Source organism: Miscanthus floridulus, chromosome 16, assembly GCF_019320115.1.
Source record: "Miscanthus floridulus cultivar M001 chromosome 16, ASM1932011v1, whole genome shotgun sequence".
Taxonomy (NCBI): domain Eukaryota; kingdom Viridiplantae; phylum Streptophyta; class Magnoliopsida; order Poales; family Poaceae; genus Miscanthus; species Miscanthus floridulus.
In genome coordinates this window covers 119,566,052-119,584,325 of record NC_089595.1, presented here as the reverse complement: position 1 = coordinate 119,584,325, position 18,274 = coordinate 119,566,052, and the positions used below count along the sequence as shown (strand labels likewise).

The following is an 18,274-nucleotide window of genomic DNA, read 5'->3' as shown; positions in this document are numbered from 1 at the left end:
GCAGAGAAGGTTGCTAAACTTGCTGAGTTTGAGAAGGCCAACTCAGATAGCACCACCACTACATGTGTTCGATGTGAAGCTTTGGTGTTGGAGCTTGAGTCCTGCAGGCACGACAAGATGGGAACCGAGGAAGAAAACACACAACTTCGGTCCATCTTTAGCTGGGTGTCGTGCAGTGAGCCTCAGTTGGGCATGATGGTGAGCCAGTTCAGGCGGGGAACTGACTCATCGGGAGTAGGCTTTGCTATAGGTGGGAAGGGTGAGCATGTCTATGGCAAGGTTGGTGAACATAGTGGTTTGAACCCAAGTGAGAAGTGACACCGCTTTGGTCCTCTTTTGCCCTTTTGCAAACCTAGGTTGAGCACTTCATACATACATAATGTTAGAGCCATGCTAGGGCGGTCACCGTGGTTGAAGATGAACACACCGTCCTAGATGACATGAGCATCCATCCATCCCTCTCTCTAGAGACTGCAATGCCGATGGACACAGCTGGGTTTCATCGCAGCGATCGATCATTGAATGCTTAGTTATGGTAGGCTAACTAAAAACTTCTTGTATGGTGGCACATCTGCGAACACAAGGTTGACAAGTACCCTTGTGTGTTCATTTTGTGATGAGTGATTGTCAATGTGATCCACGAAGTAGGTTGAGTGGTGACTAACCCTACCATGACGAAAGCTATGTGTGCGACATGTCTTTTGGCTTGTGTTGTGCAGGTGTGGAGCTCGGATGCGGTGATCGACGGCGAGGTGAAGGTCAAGGAGGACGTGCCGTGCCGATAGACCGGGAGCGGTGAAGGACGGACGTGAGGCTTGGACCGAGGGACCCAGAGGCCGGGTGACTAGCCGCGGTGGCTGACACTTGGGACATCGACAAGTGCAAGAAGACATGGAGTGAAGGTGTTGACCGGGTCAAGACGGCGGACGCGTGAGTCGAGCGAGGCTCAGGAGGACTTGGCGGGCCGACCGGTCGAGGACGGCGGTGACACGCGTCGGATGGCGGGGGACGCATATGGAGTACGCTACTCGCGGACGGTTTACGGGTTTGGGCCTCAAAACCCGGGCGGAGGTTCCGAGGAGGGACGGACGGCACGTGGCGGCATCGGGGAGTTCGCGTCGAGGCGAAGCTACCGATGAGAAGGCGCGGTGGCCGTCGGATCAAGATTACACCGGGTTGGACAACAACGCCTTTGGGCTTAGCGGTTCAACTCATTTGTATCCAGGGGCAAAACTGGGAATGTGTAATAGCCCTGTTAAATAGGATGAGGGAGCCCCCATCTCCCTCACCTCCTCTAGTTTTCATTTTCTCCTTTAGGGTTTCTTCCTCTAGTTTGCTTCCATGTACGAGAGAGGTCCACAACTCAAATTGTGACTTGGTTTTGAAAGAATCGGTGGCCGTAACCACCGTATGCCCTCCGGGATTCATGATTTAGTTGTGTTCTTGATGTGATTTTGGTGTTCTTCACGAGCTCCTTTTGTCCCCTCTTGTTTTCCCTCTCGTTTCTTCGTTTTGGGATGGTTTTGGTTCGTTCTTGTTGCCTTAGATCGATCAATGACATGAGTAGAAGCTTTCCACCGAAGGAAATCCACTAATTCCTCACGAGATCGCAGATCCGGGCAATTTAAGTTCTTGACCTATTTTTGGGGAATTCTTCAATTCCTTCGATTCACGGAGTTAGAGTTTGTTTCGGGCCATGATCCTTTAGAGGTTGCCTTTCTACTCGCTTGTGAATCCTTGTGCAAAGTTTCAAGTCATTTGGAGTTGATTTGATCAAGTTATGGCTTGATTTGATTTTTCCCGAGAAACTGCTCGTTCATACCGGATGCGTCCGATATGATCTAGGACGTGTCCGATATTTCTCACTTTGGAGTTTTGAGCTAAAATTTGGTGGAGACCTTCCCTTGGTGTCTAAAGAGCTATGGTTAAAATTTCATGATTTTTGGACATCATTTGACGGGGTTTTGGATTTTTCTCTTTTGGTCAGCTTGCTGCTGAAAATACCGGACGTGTCCGAGATCATACCGGACGTGTCCAATATAATACCGGACGTGTCCGATATTTGCAGGAGCAGTGCTGTTTTCTTTTGGGAGTTTGCTCGTTTGGGCTTCGATCTGTGTTCCGTTTACTCTGTGGTGACCCGCTGTGTTCTGAGGGAGCATCCACCCTTCTCTAGGGTCGTGGTCATCAAGTCTTTCGTGTATGCCTTTTGGGGATTGATGTTGGGACAGTGGTCGAAGATTTCGAAAGAAATTTGAGGCTCCCATTCACCCCCCCCCCCCTCTGGTCGCCGTTTCCGGTCCTTCAACATCCCATGTGTTATATGCATGACCCTTCTGACTTTTCTAGGCTACTGCTTAATACTGTACAATGGCATATAGCTCCATCTTGTATTATCTTCACTTGATATCCATTGGGGTTCTTTCCCCAATGCCATTTCTGAGTCAACAAAAGTTCAGGAAACATGAAAAAGAAAGGGTGATTATAGTCAAAAGAGCATGTGTTCTCTAGATATGAGCAATAGGTTTTTGCTCACTTCAGTAACATTGCATAGGTTTTTTTAGGAATACTACGGTAGGCTTACACCGACCTAAACATTTTATATTATAAAAGGGAAAGAGTTTTACATCCCAAGAATGAGTGAAACGGAGTACACGAACAGGGGGAGGGGGTGTTAGAGAGGAGTTAAGACATCTGTTCTATGCACAGATGGAACAAAGCTAAGCTGATTATGTTGTACTATCTTGGTAAGCTCCTACCTGCATTCCTAATCTGTTCTGCTTCACTTCATAACTTATTTTGCTATTTTAGCTCAACTGTCAAATTTCAACGCGTTCATGGGATCTGCGCGGTCATCGATGCCTAGGTCAATGCCAGGGGATTCATCTGCGCTTGCGTGGCAGTGTTCTGCACGTCACTTCAACAGATTGTGAGCTTTTTTTCTTTTCACCAGTCTTCTTGCTAGCATTTTTGCAATGTGTATTCCATTATGATATTGAGAATTCTAATTTTGACCTTCGTAATGCTATTCTGCAAAGCAACGAGATTTTGTTATGTGACTATGTATTTCAGCTGTCAACCTTATTTAAGCCGATATGGACAATAACGATGAAACATTTTGAAATTTATTAGAGGTTACTCGGTTTATTGGATGCCTTCCCTTTCTACTCCCCCTTTAATTGAACTATGAATAAATGTAAAAAAAGCGGGAAAAACATGCCTCTTGGGTTTGACATTCCCCCTCGTAGGTTGTTTTGTTACAAATGCCCATCACTACTTAGTTCTGTTGAAAAAACCGCAAATCACAGCATAGTGCCTTATGCATTTAGGTTCATATGTTCTGCTTTCTTGATTTCTATCTTATTAACAACTAGACGTGGTCAACAAAAGAAATTTAGGGAAGGGGGATGTCAAGGTTAAAGATATATCCAGTGGTGTCTTTTGCTTTTGTAGTTATTAAGTCTAGCTGACATTGAAATGTTCTTTATTCTAACTTTTCCATTTTTTCCTTCCAAATTGAAGGGGGAGTTGGTAGCGTGCCCAGTGCCCTGAATCCATAGGTGAGCAGCTAAACTCTGAAATGTCATGTAGCCAACAAAGAACTTCACAGCCCAACATATGGCGCGCATGCCCACTGCGCACAGAACTCAGACAACACCAGCTCATCGGACCTTCTTCCCTTTCAAGATCCTCCGTCACCATTCATAGGTACATCAGCACATGACATTACCTAGCACCTATACAAATAGGTTTCACCTCCGCAGATTTTATCATTTGGGACCTTGAGAATGAAACAAAGGTAACAGAACACATGTACCATATGAATTGGCCAGTGAGAATCAACGGTTCAGCTAATCAGTAGTTTCAAACTTTTATCTTCTATATAGATGGCTCAAATGTCCTGTGGAGGCTGGCGGAGCCCTTATTCTTACTATCTTGGGACAATCCCCGAGTATTAGAACTGTTTTGCATTTATAAAGGTTTGTGTTATAAATTTCTTTACTTATGTTTTGTGGATTTGTTTTCTCGGCTGATGTTCTAGTGAAAGTCGCAGCTGCCCTCCGCTGCTTGATGCTGGACAAGTGGCCAGCCAACTCTGACCCCTCCTGCTCCCATGGTGCCAACCAGGTAAATTCAATCCCCTCGGATTTGCTGGATTTGTCAAATTTGCTTGATTTGTTTTAAGAAAAATCTGTGAATTAAGATAATTTTGGTCGTTCAATTGAATTAGGTAGGATAAACGTGATTACCATTGGATTATATATTATCCCTCCATATAGTTGAATGACATGATATTGCATCTCTGCAGAAAATCGAGAATCCATTTATTGAAGTTTAGTCTTAGAATATCCTGAACATGCACCTGGAAATGTTGAGGAAAAATGCTCTGCGTCTGTGAGGGTTTCTTCATATTAATCTTCTCTGAGCTCCTCTAGCACCTAAGGTTCCCTCTCCACTCTCTCTTGATTCATCATGTTGTTACTCCATTAATGGTGTAGGTGGAAACATTTTCTGAAAATAGATGAAGGTTTAGTGTTGTATGGTTTATATTTCCTTTGGGATGGGATTTAGGTTCTGTTTGTCACATCTTTTCACACTGTCATATTCAGTTAGCTATGCTTCACACTTTTTAGTCTGTCATGTCTGTTGTATGATTTATGTGGCCATTGAAATGTTTTTGATTGTCATCGCCTGATTGATCTCTTTCAATTGGATACATGAAAGGACATGTTGAGTCTAGGTCTAAATCTCTGAAATTTTGTTGCTCTATGCTTGTGTACTTAATATAATATTCTAGGAATGGATGCAACAGCAGTCACTTCATTGTCATTCATTGTCATTTTCAAGCTTGTTGAAATTGTAGCCACAGATCATTGCATTGCATGTACTGTCATGTAGGGCCGGCAGTACAGCTGACGGCTCCAGACACGAGATGCCGCCAGGGCTGCCCCCGAGGGCGCGCATGGCCAGCAGGAGCCCGAGGAGGTTTAGGCGGCTGGGGACTTTAGCAATTAAAAGTTGGTTGAGAGATTAGGAGTTAAGGCAGGGCTAGAATCAAGGAGCCAGCCTCCTATATGTATCCAGTACTCAGTTGAGATTGAATTAAGCAAGAACAATTATCTCCTAATCTACCTCTTCTTCTCTCAATCTCACCCCCTTCACAATTGGGCGCTAAGGGGATCAACCCCGCGCCATTACCAACCAAGGCTACGAGCTTCGTAGCCGAGGTCCCCCTGCCTTTATTGTTACTGGGTGGTATTCAGACAAATCAATGTATTGTTGCTTATTTCCAGGGAATTAAATCACCACTTTGATTCATTATTCAGTTTTTACTTTGTAGGCTCTCTTGATCAAGGGTTATGTTGTTTTCATCCTAGCGAACTGAGCAGAGCATGAGATCATCTGTTACTACTGATTTTTTGTACCAACTGTTTTTGCCAAGATTCCTCCCTATTTAGTGACGCTCTTTTTGTCCTCTAGTTAGTATTCTCTGGTCATGTTTCCTGGTTCCTTTTTCATTATATAATCTGAAATCATCTTGCACTGAGTTCTCTGGGTCTGGGGTCCGATCCTGGCATGACAGCGGGTTGCAAGAGAGGTGGTTTCAAACTGCTTCTGTCATTCTAGAAGGTCTTTGGCTATTTTTGTTCTGAAATTACTTTTATATCAACAGATCTCTACCATGTCTCTGTCATGTCATAGATTTATCAAGGTTCGCTTTAGCTCTCACATGCACAGATGATAGATCAATGAACATCACAGACTATTTGCATCGTTATTATGTAGGAAGCTAGTGCTAGCTTGACATGTATGCAGGCAAAATTAAGATCGTCTTTTTATGTCACATTTTCAAGGATATACTATTTTAATGCAAGGGTTAGTTGATGGTTCAAATGTGAATAAATTATTGTTGAGTTGGCCCTAAGATAGTTATGGTTTTTCTTTTTGTCTGAAGCGACTTAATAGTTTTGGTTATGAGCCAAATTTTCTCATCTTTTTCTTGGTGACTAAGATGAATCTGTTCGTGTCCGTTGCCTGCGTTCGTCTATGCCGTGGTATTATTTGCCATCCACATATTGTTTTTTATGTAAATCTCAGCATACGAGGTAATCAAGAGAGATTATAGATACAGAAGGGCTGAACAGTAATGCACTCCAGAGCTATTGACAGATCTGAGATATGCTTCAGTGAACAATAGCTGCTATGCTCATGCAGCGGTTAAAGCAGGATTACATAAGCACATTAATAGTGTATTTTTAGTGGTCTGTTGCCATGTTTGGGGAAAACCTAGCCTCTAGCCTCACTCATCGTGGAAGCTAGTCATCATGCTGTTTGATTGGTTAGATGTCCAAAAAGAAAACCATGCTAGAATATGCACAACCGCCAATTTGAGTTATCTGTTCTTTGTGTGTGTGTTTTAGCTGAGTGATCACTAGTGCTCAAGTCAGAAATAAAACTATACAGACATAATTTGAGTTAGCCGTCCTACCTTCTCTTTGCTTGCAGTTTTCAGCAGTTCAGAGGAGCACCATGGGATGTCCTTTGTTTATCGATTTCCAGCAGCAGCTCAGTTCTTGTGCAAAAGCAGGTGGACAGCAGCACATCAGTAGCTTTGCTCTTATCTCAGGTAGCAGCAACCGTAGCTAAGCATCAATTCACTTTTGAGTGAAATGTCCCTTTCATAATACTAATAGTGTATGTAGCTTGCTGCTAACTAAGACCCCAGAGGAGGTCCTGTAGTTTGGATTAGCATTACCAATGTATTCGAAACTGATCATATTATGAGAAAAAACCATCTTAAATGCTGTTACAAATGTATGGTTAAATCCATCTTAAATATTATGGCATGAAGTGATGTCTGAAACATAGCTATTCTATCATGAGAAATATATTTGTTGCAGTCTGAACTGAAATTCATTTTTGTTTTGCAAATGCAGGTATGCATGCTTGACACGCTCTGTCTTAGTTGGTAAGTCTATTCCAGGCTCGCCACTCTGATTATTATAGGTGCATTTGTATTCTGTATTTTATTTTAACCTTCCAGTTGGTCTTCAGCTAATGTTTCAGATTATATGTTGTTTCTTAAATATTGTAAACACTCATTGTTGTAAAGATAATTCTTATTTTTCTAGTTGAATCAGAAAAATACTAGTTAGGAATAAAAGAGCAATGGATACCACCGAGTGCATCATGGCAGCATCTTTGATTCTTTGTTTGCATTGGCATCTGCCATACAGTCCCATCCCTTCGAAGCTGTCTTGCATCGCACTTGCCAATCTCCCAGCACCAGCATTCCTTTTTGTAGTTCTGATTGACCATACATGTGTGCTGTTTATTTTATGTTTTGAGCTTGTCCTAAATTTATTTCACAATCATCTTGATAATACATCAAGACATAGTGCAATCTGTAGTTCTTTTAAATTTTTTTATCAACCATCTTGTGAATCGGATGCAGATCTATATGCTAGTAGCTGTAGCTGCATGAGCTATGCACTATAAATTTTGTTTCCGTAGAGGTAATAGGAAGTGTGAAAAGTCGAAAAAGAAGGATCCCTGAGGTGGAGATGGGCATAAGCAGATCAGGTTGTTGAGCCCAGCCTCCCAGACCTCTTATGGTTTGCACAATCTTATGAGCCATATCAATGTGCTCCTATATAAAATTTTCATATTCTGACATATTTTGCTGCATAGAAGTTCAATTCTTGTATGTGCTATGTAATCATTAAATCAATGGTGTTTTTTGTTGCTTGTCGCATAAGGTGCTTAGGGACACAACTTATGTGATGATAGGGTTTTGTTGTCAATTATGATGATCACTGGGGATTAGGAAACAATATGACAGTAGTTTTTTCTGATTTGTTCAAAGTCTGATGCTTCCTTCTATAAAATAGTTGAATAATTTAAATTGATTTCTGTTCTCTAGATTCAGTATTACAATGTGTTTGTCCTATTAATTATCGAGACTGCCAAGGTCCTAACCTGCCATTGATCTCGATAAATTATAATTCTCACGACCTTTTGCATCAAGCAGGTGTATTATCGACCCCATTCATCACACTTCCTATCATACTTACTGGATTATGTAGCTTGGAAAAGTTTGGACAGCTGAAGAGAAATATTTTGATGCTATAATTGGCCTGAAGTAAGTAGCTGATTATGTAGAGGAAAAAAGATTTCTTATTTGGTTGTTTACCAACGTTGGGTGGTTCGTGTCCCTGTTGTTGTAGTATCGATCTGCAAAGCTGAAGGCTGAGATGCTGCATTATCTTATTGTTCATGCAGAGAACAGAGTCAACAAGATGTGTTACCATATAATGCCTCTCACTCAACCTGTCCACCAAGGTAAGGCTGGCCTTGAGGTTCTCTTGGCTACCTGGTATGCATTGTGTTTTCAACCAGAGTGTAAATGTTCAGATATTGCTTCGTTTACTGAGATACTCTTTTTTCCAGATCCTAAAGCATACTATATTTTTATTCATCAGATTCTCAGATTAATTAACTAGCTTTTTCTCAGTGGCTTTTTGGATCAAAAAATTCGCAGTTGCCAATGTGATGCATATGCGCATGCGTACCTTTTTTAGTAAACCTGTACAGGTCACAAGAACACAACCCTCAGACCAAGTTGGCTGCCATTGTTATGCTGGTTATGTGGGGGATCCTAAATAGCTTGCACAACCGGAGTGAGGCACTGTAATTACGGAGAGCACTATGTGAAAAAAATGATGCGTAGGTGATGTTATCAACTGTTTGATTAATTGTCTAGTTAAACCTACCATTTTTTATATGCATACAAATGTTACTGGTTTTCTAGAGCTTTATTGCATGCTTGTGCTTTTTTCAGTTGGTCTTCAGCTAATGTTTCAGATTACCAATGCCATCTATGTTGTTTCTTAAATAGTGTAAACACTCATTGTTGTAAAGGTATTTCTTTTTTTCTAGTTGAATCCGAAAAATACTAGTTAGGAGCAATGGATACCACCAAGCTCTTCATGGTAGCATGCCAGCATCTTTGTTGGCCATACTGTCCCATCCCTGTCGTAGCAGTCTTGCATCTTACTTGCCCATCTCTTAGCACCAGCATTCCTTTTGTAGTTCTGATTGACCATACATATGTGCTGCTTGTTTTACATTTTGAACTTGTGCTAACTTTATTTCACAATTATCTTGATAATACGTCAAGATATAGTGCAATCTGTAGTTCTTTTAAATTTGTTTACCAACCATCTTGTGAATGAGATGCGGATCTATATGTTAGTAGCTGCATGAGAGATGCTCTACATTTTTTGTTCCCATAGAGGTAATAGGAAGTGTAAAAAGTCCAAAAAGAAGGATCCCCGATGTGGAGATAGGCATCAGTGGAGATCAGGTTGTTGGGCCAGCCACCCAAACCTCTAATGGTTTGCACATTGATGTGTGCCATTAAATTAAAAAATCTCAAATGCAGGAAAGACCTGACCTGTGTAGTTTGACTCAAATTGCATCTTCAGTTCATCTAAGTAACACTGTATAGTTCATGGATCTTTTTTGCAGGTGCACATAACAGATGGGTGCAGCATATGGGGATGATGAGTTGGCACTCGTCATCAGTCGGTTCTCTCGGTTTCACAACAACCGTTTGAACTGTCGACGCAGTGGTGGCCCGAAGGAGGGATGCTATGGATGTGGAGATCCGGACCACTTTGTCGCGCACTGCCCCAAGAAGAAGCCCTTCACCAACAAGTACGACTCCGGCAAGTGCAAGGATAAGCGTGACTACACCTCCGGCAAGCACAAGGCCAAGGGCGGCTTCGACAAGGAGGCGATCAAGAAGGCGTACCGCAGGAAGGCCAAAGCTCAAGAACGAGCCTTCCTCGCCTCCCTCAGCGACCTCGACGACGACTCCGACGATGATCACTCTTCTTCTCCCTCGACCGACGATGAGTCCGAGAAGAAGCGCGAGGACAAGCTCAACGGTCTCTGCTTTGTTGCCGGTGCAAACCGTGGTGGGTTTTGCACTATGGCGGTTGACGGTGGAGCAAAGCTCAAAAAGGACGTCGACATCGACGACGACGAAAATGAGGTACCGCCCACACTTGACTCACTTATGCTTGAGCTTGATACTATGAATGATACATTGATGAGTCAAGATAAGTTACTTAAGCGTGCTGCCCACGAGAGAAAAGAGTTTAAGGACCAGCTAGAGGTTGCTTTAAAGGAGTTGGAGCTTGCCAAGAGTGGTGTAGTGGTGTCAGAGAAGGAGGAGTGCGATGAGTACGCTATACACATGTCTAACCTCTCTGACTTGCAATCCAAGTATGCTGTTTTGCTTGATGAATGTGATGAGCTGAAGTCTCGTTCTGGGTTGCTCGGTGCATGCAAGTCCTGCTCAGGCTTGCAATCTGAGTTGGCAGAGAAGGTTGCTAAACTTGCTGAGTTTGAGAAGGCCAACTCAGATAGCACCACCACTACATGTGTTCGATGTGAAGCTTTGGTGTTGGAGCTTGAGTCCTGCAGGCACGACAAGATGGGAACCGAGGAAGAAAACACACAACTTCGGTCCATCTTTAGCTGGGTGTCGTGCAGTGAGCCTCAGTTGGGCATGATGGTGAGCCAGTTCAGGCGGGGAACTGACTCATCGGGAGTAGGCTTTGCTATAGGTGGGAAGGGTGAGCATGTCTATGGCAAGGTTGGTGAACATAGTGGTTTGAACCCAAGTGAGAAGTGACACCGCTTTGGTCCTCTTTTGCCCTTTTGCAAACCTAGGTTGAGCACTTCATACATACATAATGTTAGAGCCATGCTAGGGCGGTCACCGTGGTTGAAGATGAACACACCGTCCTAGATGACATGAGCATCCATCCATCCCTCTCTCTAGAGACTGCAATGCCGATGGACACAGCTGGGTTTCATCGCAGCGATCGATCATTGAATGCTTAGTTATGGTAGGCTAACTAAAAACTTCTTGTATGGTGGCACATCTGCGAACACAAGGTTGACAAGTACCCTTGTGTGTTCATTTTGTGATGAGTGATTGTCAATGTGATCCACGAAGTAGGTTGAGTGGTGACTAACCCTACCATGACGAAAGCTATGTGTGCGACATGTCTTTTGGCTTGTGTTGTGCAGGTGTGGAGCTCGGATGCGGTGATCGACGGCGAGGTGAAGGTCAAGGAGGACGTGCCGTGCCGATAGACCGGGAGCGGTGAAGGACGGACGTGAGGCTTGGACCGAGGGACCCAGAGGCCGGGTGACTAGCCGCGGTGGCTGACACTTGGGACATCGACAAGTGCAAGAAGACATGGAGTGAAGGTGTTGACCGGGTCAAGACGGCGGACGCGTGAGTCGAGCGAGGCTCAGGAGGACTTGGCGGGCCGACCGGTCGAGGACGGCGGTGACACGCGTCGGATGGCGGGGGACGCATATGGAGTACGCTACTCGCGGACGGTTTACGGGTTTGGGCCTCAAAACCCGGGCGGAGGTTCCGAGGAGGGACGGACGGCACGTGGCGGCATCGGGGAGTTCGCGTCGAGGCGAAGCTACCGATGAGAAGGCGCGGTGGCCGTCGGATCAAGATTACACCGGGTTGGACAACAACGCCTTTGGGCTTAGCGGTTCAACTCATTTGTATCCAGGGGCAAAACTGGGAATGTGTAATAGCCCTGTTAAATAGGATGAGGGAGCCCCCATCTCCCTCACCTCCTCTAGTTTTCATTTTCTCCTTTAGGGTTTCTTCCTCTAGTTTGCTTCCATGTACGAGAGAGGTCCACAACTCAAATTGTGACTTGGTTTTGAAAGAATCGGTGGCCGTAACCACCGTATGCCCTCCGGGATTCATGATTTAGTTGTGTTCTTGATGTGATTTTGGTGTTCTTCACGAGCTCCTTTTGTCCCCTCTTGTTTTCCCTCTCGTTTCTTCGTTTTGGGATGGTTTTGGTTCGTTCTTGTTGCCTTAGATCGATCAATGACATGAGTAGAAGCTTTCCACCGAAGGAAATCCACTAATTCCTCACGAGATCGCAGATCCGGGCAATTTAAGTTCTTGACCTATTTTTGGGGAATTCTTCAATTCCTTCGATTCACGGAGTTAGAGTTTGTTTCGGGCCATGATCCTTTAGAGGTTGCCTTTCTACTCGCTTGTGAATCCTTGTGCAAAGTTTCAAGTCATTTGGAGTTGATTTGATCAAGTTATGGCTTGATTTGATTTTTCCCGAGAAACTGCTCGTTCATACCGGATGCGTCCGATATGATCTAGGACGTGTCCGATATTTCTCACTTTGGAGTTTTGAGCTAAAATTTGGTGGAGACCTTCCCTTGGTGTCTAAAGAGCTATGGTTAAAATTTCATGATTTTTGGACATCATTTGACGGGGTTTTGGATTTTTCTCTTTTGGTCAGCTTGCTGCTGAAAATACCGGACGTGTCCGAGATCATACCGGACGTGTCCAATATAATACCGGACGTGTCCGATATTTGCAGGAGCAGTGCTGTTTTCTTTTGGGAGTTTGCTCGTTTGGGCTTCGATCTGTGTTCCGTTTACTCTGTGGTGACCCGCTGTGTTCTGAGGGAGCATCCACCCTTCTCTAGGGTCGTGGTCATCAAGTCTTTCGTGTATGCCTTTTGGGGATTGATGTTGGGACAGTGGTCGAAGATTTCGAAAGAAATTTGAGGCTCCCATTCACCCCCCCCCCCCTCTGGTCGCCGTTTCCGGTCCTTCAACATCCCATGTGTTATATGCATGACCCTTCTGACTTTTCTAGGCTACTGCTTAATACTGTACAATGGCATATAGCTCCATCTTGTATTATCTTCACTTGATATCCATTGGGGTTCTTTCCCCAATGCCATTTCTGAGTCAACAAAAGTTCAGGAAACATGAAAAAGAAAGGGTGATTATAGTCAAAAGAGCATGTGTTCTCTAGATATGAGCAATAGGTTTTTGCTCACTTCAGTAACATTGCATAGGTTTTTTTAGGAATACTACGGTAGGCTTACACCGACCTAAACATTTTATATTATAAAAGGGAAAGAGTTTTACATCCCAAGAATGAGTGAAACGGAGTACACGAACAGGGGGAGGGGGTGTTAGAGAGGAGTTAAGACATCTGTTCTATGCACAGATGGAACAAAGCTAAGCTGATTATGTTGTACTATCTTGGTAAGCTCCTACCTGCATTCCTAATCTGTTCTGCTTCACTTCATAACTTATTTTGCTATTTTAGCTCAACTGTCAAATTTCAACGCGTTCATGGGATCTGCGCGGTCATCGATGCCTAGGTCAATGCCAGGGGATTCATCTGCGCTTGCGTGGCAGTGTTCTGCACGTCACTTCAACAGATTGTGAGCTTTTTTTCTTTTCACCAGTCTTCTTGCTAGCATTTTTGCAATGTGTATTCCATTATGATATTGAGAATTCTAATTTTGACCTTCGTAATGCTATTCTGCAAAGCAACGAGATTTTGTTATGTGACTATGTATTTCAGCTGTCAACCTTATTTAAGCCGATATGGACAATAACGATGAAACATTTTGAAATTTATTAGAGGTTACTCGGTTTATTGGATGCCTTCCCTTTCTACTCCCCCTTTAATTGAACTATGAATAAATGTAAAAAAAGCGGGAAAAACATGCCTCTTGGGTTTGACATTCCCCCTCGTAGGTTGTTTTGTTACAAATGCCCATCACTACTTAGTTCTGTTGAAAAAACCGCAAATCACAGCATAGTGCCTTATGCATTTAGGTTCATATGTTCTGCTTTCTTGATTTCTATCTTATTAACAACTAGACGTGGTCAACAAAAGAAATTTAGGGAAGGGGGATGTCAAGGTTAAAGATATATCCAGTGGTGTCTTTTGCTTTTGTAGTTATTAAGTCTAGCTGACATTGAAATGTTCTTTATTCTAACTTTTCCATTTTTTCCTTCCAAATTGAAGGGGGAGTTGGTAGCGTGCCCAGTGCCCTGAATCCATAGGTGAGCAGCTAAACTCTGAAATGTCATGTAGCCAACAAAGAACTTCACAGCCCAACATATGGCGCGCATGCCCACTGCGCACAGAACTCAGACAACACCAGCTCATCGGACCTTCTTCCCTTTCAAGATCCTCCGTCACCATTCATAGGTACATCAGCACATGACATTACCTAGCACCTATACAAATAGGTTTCACCTCCGCAGATTTTATCATTTGGGACCTTGAGAATGAAACAAAGGTAACAGAACACATGTACCATATGAATTGGCCAGTGAGAATCAACGGTTCAGCTAATCAGTAGTTTCAAACTTTTATCTTCTATATAGATGGCTCAAATGTCCTGTGGAGGCTGGCGGAGCCCTTATTCTTACTATCTTGGGACAATCCCCGAGTATTAGAACTGTTTTGCATTTATAAAGGTTTGTGTTATAAATTTCTTTACTTATGTTTTGTGGATTTGTTTTCTCGGCTGATGTTCTAGTGAAAGTCGCAGCTGCCCTCCGCTGCTTGATGCTGGACAAGTGGCCAGCCAACTCTGACCCCTCCTGCTCCCATGGTGCCAACCAGGTAAATTCAATCCCCTCGGATTTGCTGGATTTGTCAAATTTGCTTGATTTGTTTTAAGAAAAATCTGTGAATTAAGATAATTTTGGTCGTTCAATTGAATTAGGTAGGATAAACGTGATTACCATTGGATTATATATTATCCCTCCATATAGTTGAATGACATGATATTGCATCTCTGCAGAAAATCGAGAATCCATTTATTGAAGTTTAGTCTTAGAATATCCTGAACATGCACCTGGAAATGTTGAGGAAAAATGCTCTGCGTCTGTGAGGGTTTCTTCATATTAATCTTCTCTGAGCTCCTCTAGCACCTAAGGTTCCCTCTCCACTCTCTCTTGATTCATCATGTTGTTACTCCATTAATGGTGTAGGTGGAAACATTTTCTGAAAATAGATGAAGGTTTAGTGTTGTATGGTTTATATTTCCTTTGGGATGGGATTTAGGTTCTGTTTGTCACATCTTTTCACACTGTCATATTCAGTTAGCTATGCTTCACACTTTTTAGTCTGTCATGTCTGTTGTATGATTTATGTGGCCATTGAAATGTTTTTGATTGTCATCGCCTGATTGATCTCTTTCAATTGGATACATGAAAGGACATGTTGAGTCTAGGTCTAAATCTCTGAAATTTTGTTGCTCTATGCTTGTGTACTTAATATAATATTCTAGGAATGGATGCAACAGCAGTCACTTCATTGTCATTCATTGTCATTTTCAAGCTTGTTGAAATTGTAGCCACAGATCATTGCATTGCATGTACTGTCATGTAGGGCCGGCAGTACAGCTGACGGCTCCAGACACGAGATGCCGCCAGGGCTGCCCCCGAGGGCGCGCATGGCCAGCAGGAGCCCGAGGAGGTTTAGGCGGCTGGGGACTTTAGCAATTAAAAGTTGGTTGAGAGATTAGGAGTTAAGGCAGGGCTAGAATCAAGGAGCCAGCCTCCTATATGTATCCAGTACTCAGTTGAGATTGAATTAAGCAAGAACAATTATCTCCTAATCTACCTCTTCTTCTCTCAATCTCACCCCCTTCACAATTGGGCGCTAAGGGGATCAACCCCGCGCCATTACCAACCAAGGCTACGAGCTTCGTAGCCGAGGTCCCCCTGCCTTTATTGTTACTGGGTGGTATTCAGACAAATCAATGTATTGTTGCTTATTTCCAGGGAATTAAATCACCACTTTGATTCATTATTCAGTTTTTACTTTGTAGGCTCTCTTGATCAAGGGTTATGTTGTTTTCATCCTAGCGAACTGAGCAGAGCATGAGATCATCTGTTACTACTGATTTTTTGTACCAACTGTTTTTGCCAAGATTCCTCCCTATTTAGTGACGCTCTTTTTGTCCTCTAGTTAGTATTCTCTGGTCATGTTTCCTGGTTCCTTTTTCATTATATAATCTGAAATCATCTTGCACTGAGTTCTCTGGGTCTGGGGTCCGATCCTGGCATGACAGCGGGTTGCAAGAGAGGTGGTTTCAAACTGCTTCTGTCATTCTAGAAGGTCTTTGGCTATTTTTGTTCTGAAATTACTTTTATATCAACAGATCTCTACCATGTCTCTGTCATGTCATAGATTTATCAAGGTTCGCTTTAGCTCTCACATGCACAGATGATAGATCAATGAACATCACAGACTATTTGCATCGTTATTATGTAGGAAGCTAGTGCTAGCTTGACATGTATGCAGGCAAAATTAAGATCGTCTTTTTATGTCACATTTTCAAGGATATACTATTTTAATGCAAGGGTTAGTTGATGGTTCAAATGTGAATAAATTATTGTTGAGTTGGCCCTAAGATAGTTATGGTTTTTCTTTTTGTCTGAAGCGACTTAATAGTTTTGGTTATGAGCCAAATTTTCTCATCTTTTTCTTGGTGACTAAGATGAATCTGTTCGTGTCCGTTGCCTGCGTTCGTCTATGCCGTGGTATTATTTGCCATCCACATATTGTTTTTTATGTAAATCTCAGCATACGAGGTAATCAAGAGAGATTATAGATACAGAAGGGCTGAACAGTAATGCACTCCAGAGCTATTGACAGATCTGAGATATGCTTCAGTGAACAATAGCTGCTATGCTCATGCAGCGGTTAAAGCAGGATTACATAAGCACATTAATAGTGTATTTTTAGTGGTCTGTTGCCATGTTTGGGGAAAACCTAGCCTCTAGCCTCACTCATCGTGGAAGCTAGTCATCATGCTGTTTGATTGGTTAGATGTCCAAAAAGAAAACCATGCTAGAATATGCACAACCGCCAATTTGAGTTATCTGTTCTTTGTGTGTGTGTTTTAGCTGAGTGATCACTAGTGCTCAAGTCAGAAATAAAACTATACAGACATAATTTGAGTTAGCCGTCCTACCTTCTCTTTGCTTGCAGTTTTCAGCAGTTCAGAGGAGCACCATGGGATGTCCTTTGTTTATCGATTTCCAGCAGCAGCTCAGTTCTTGTGCAAAAGCAGGTGGACAGCAGCACATCAGTAGCTTTGCTCTTATCTCAGGTAGCAGCAACCGTAGCTAAGCATCAATTCACTTTTGAGTGAAATGTCCCTTTCATAATACTAATAGTGTATGTAGCTTGCTGCTAACTAAGACCCCAGAGGAGGTCCTGTAGTTTGGATTAGCATTACCAATGTATTCGAAACTGATCATATTATGAGAAAAAACCATCTTAAATGCTGTTACAAATGTATGGTTAAATCCATCTTAAATATTATGGCATGAAGTGATGTCTGAAACATAGCTATTCTATCATGAGAAATATATTTGTTGCAGTCTGAACTGAAATTCATTTTTGTTTTGCAAATGCAGGTATGCATGCTTGACACGCTCTGTCTTAGTTGGTAAGTCTATTCCAGGCTCGCCACTCTGATTATTATAGGTGCATTTGTATTCTGTATTTTATTTTAACCTTCCAGTTGGTCTTCAGCTAATGTTTCAGATTATATGTTGTTTCTTAAATATTGTAAACACTCATTGTTGTAAAGATAATTCTTATTTTTCTAGTTGAATCAGAAAAATACTAGTTAGGAATAAAAGAGCAATGGATACCACCGAGTGCATCATGGCAGCATCTTTGATTCTTTGTTTGCATTGGCATCTGCCATACAGTCCCATCCCTTCGAAGCTGTCTTGCATCGCACTTGCCAATCTCCCAGCACCAGCATTCCTTTTTGTAGTTCTGATTGACCATACATGTGTGCTGTTTATTTTATGTTTTGAGCTTGTCCTAAATTTATTTCACAATCATCTTGATAATACATCAAGACATAGTGCAATCTGTAGTTCTTTTAAATTTTTTTATCAACCATCTTGTGAATCGGATGCAGATCTATATGCTAGTAGCTGTAGCTGCATGAGCTATGCACTATAAATTTTGTTTCCGTAGAGGTAATAGGAAGTGTGAAAAGTCGAAAAAGAAGGATCCCTGAGGTGGAGATGGGCATAAGCAGATCAGGTTGTTGAGCCCAGCCTCCCAGACCTCTTATGGTTTGCACAATCTTATGAGCCATATCAATGTGCTCCTATATAAAATTTTCATATTCTGACATATTTTGCTGCATAGAAGTTCAATTCTTGTATGTGCTATGTAATCATTAAATCAATGGTGTTTTTTGTTGCTTGTCGCATAAGGTGCTTAGGGACACAACTTATGTGATGATAGGGTTTTGTTGTCAATTATGATGATCACTGGGGATTAGGAAACAATATGACAGTAGTTTTTTCTGATTTGTTCAAAGTCTGATGCTTCCTTCTATAA

At 42.6% G+C, this 18,274-nt stretch overlaps 1 pseudogene; it reads left to right on the top strand.

Annotated features, from left to right (window-relative positions):
• LOC136511587 (uncharacterized) overlaps nucleotides 1-18,274 on the top strand; it is a 240,639-nt pseudogene that overhangs the window by 178,508 nt on the left and 43,857 nt on the right.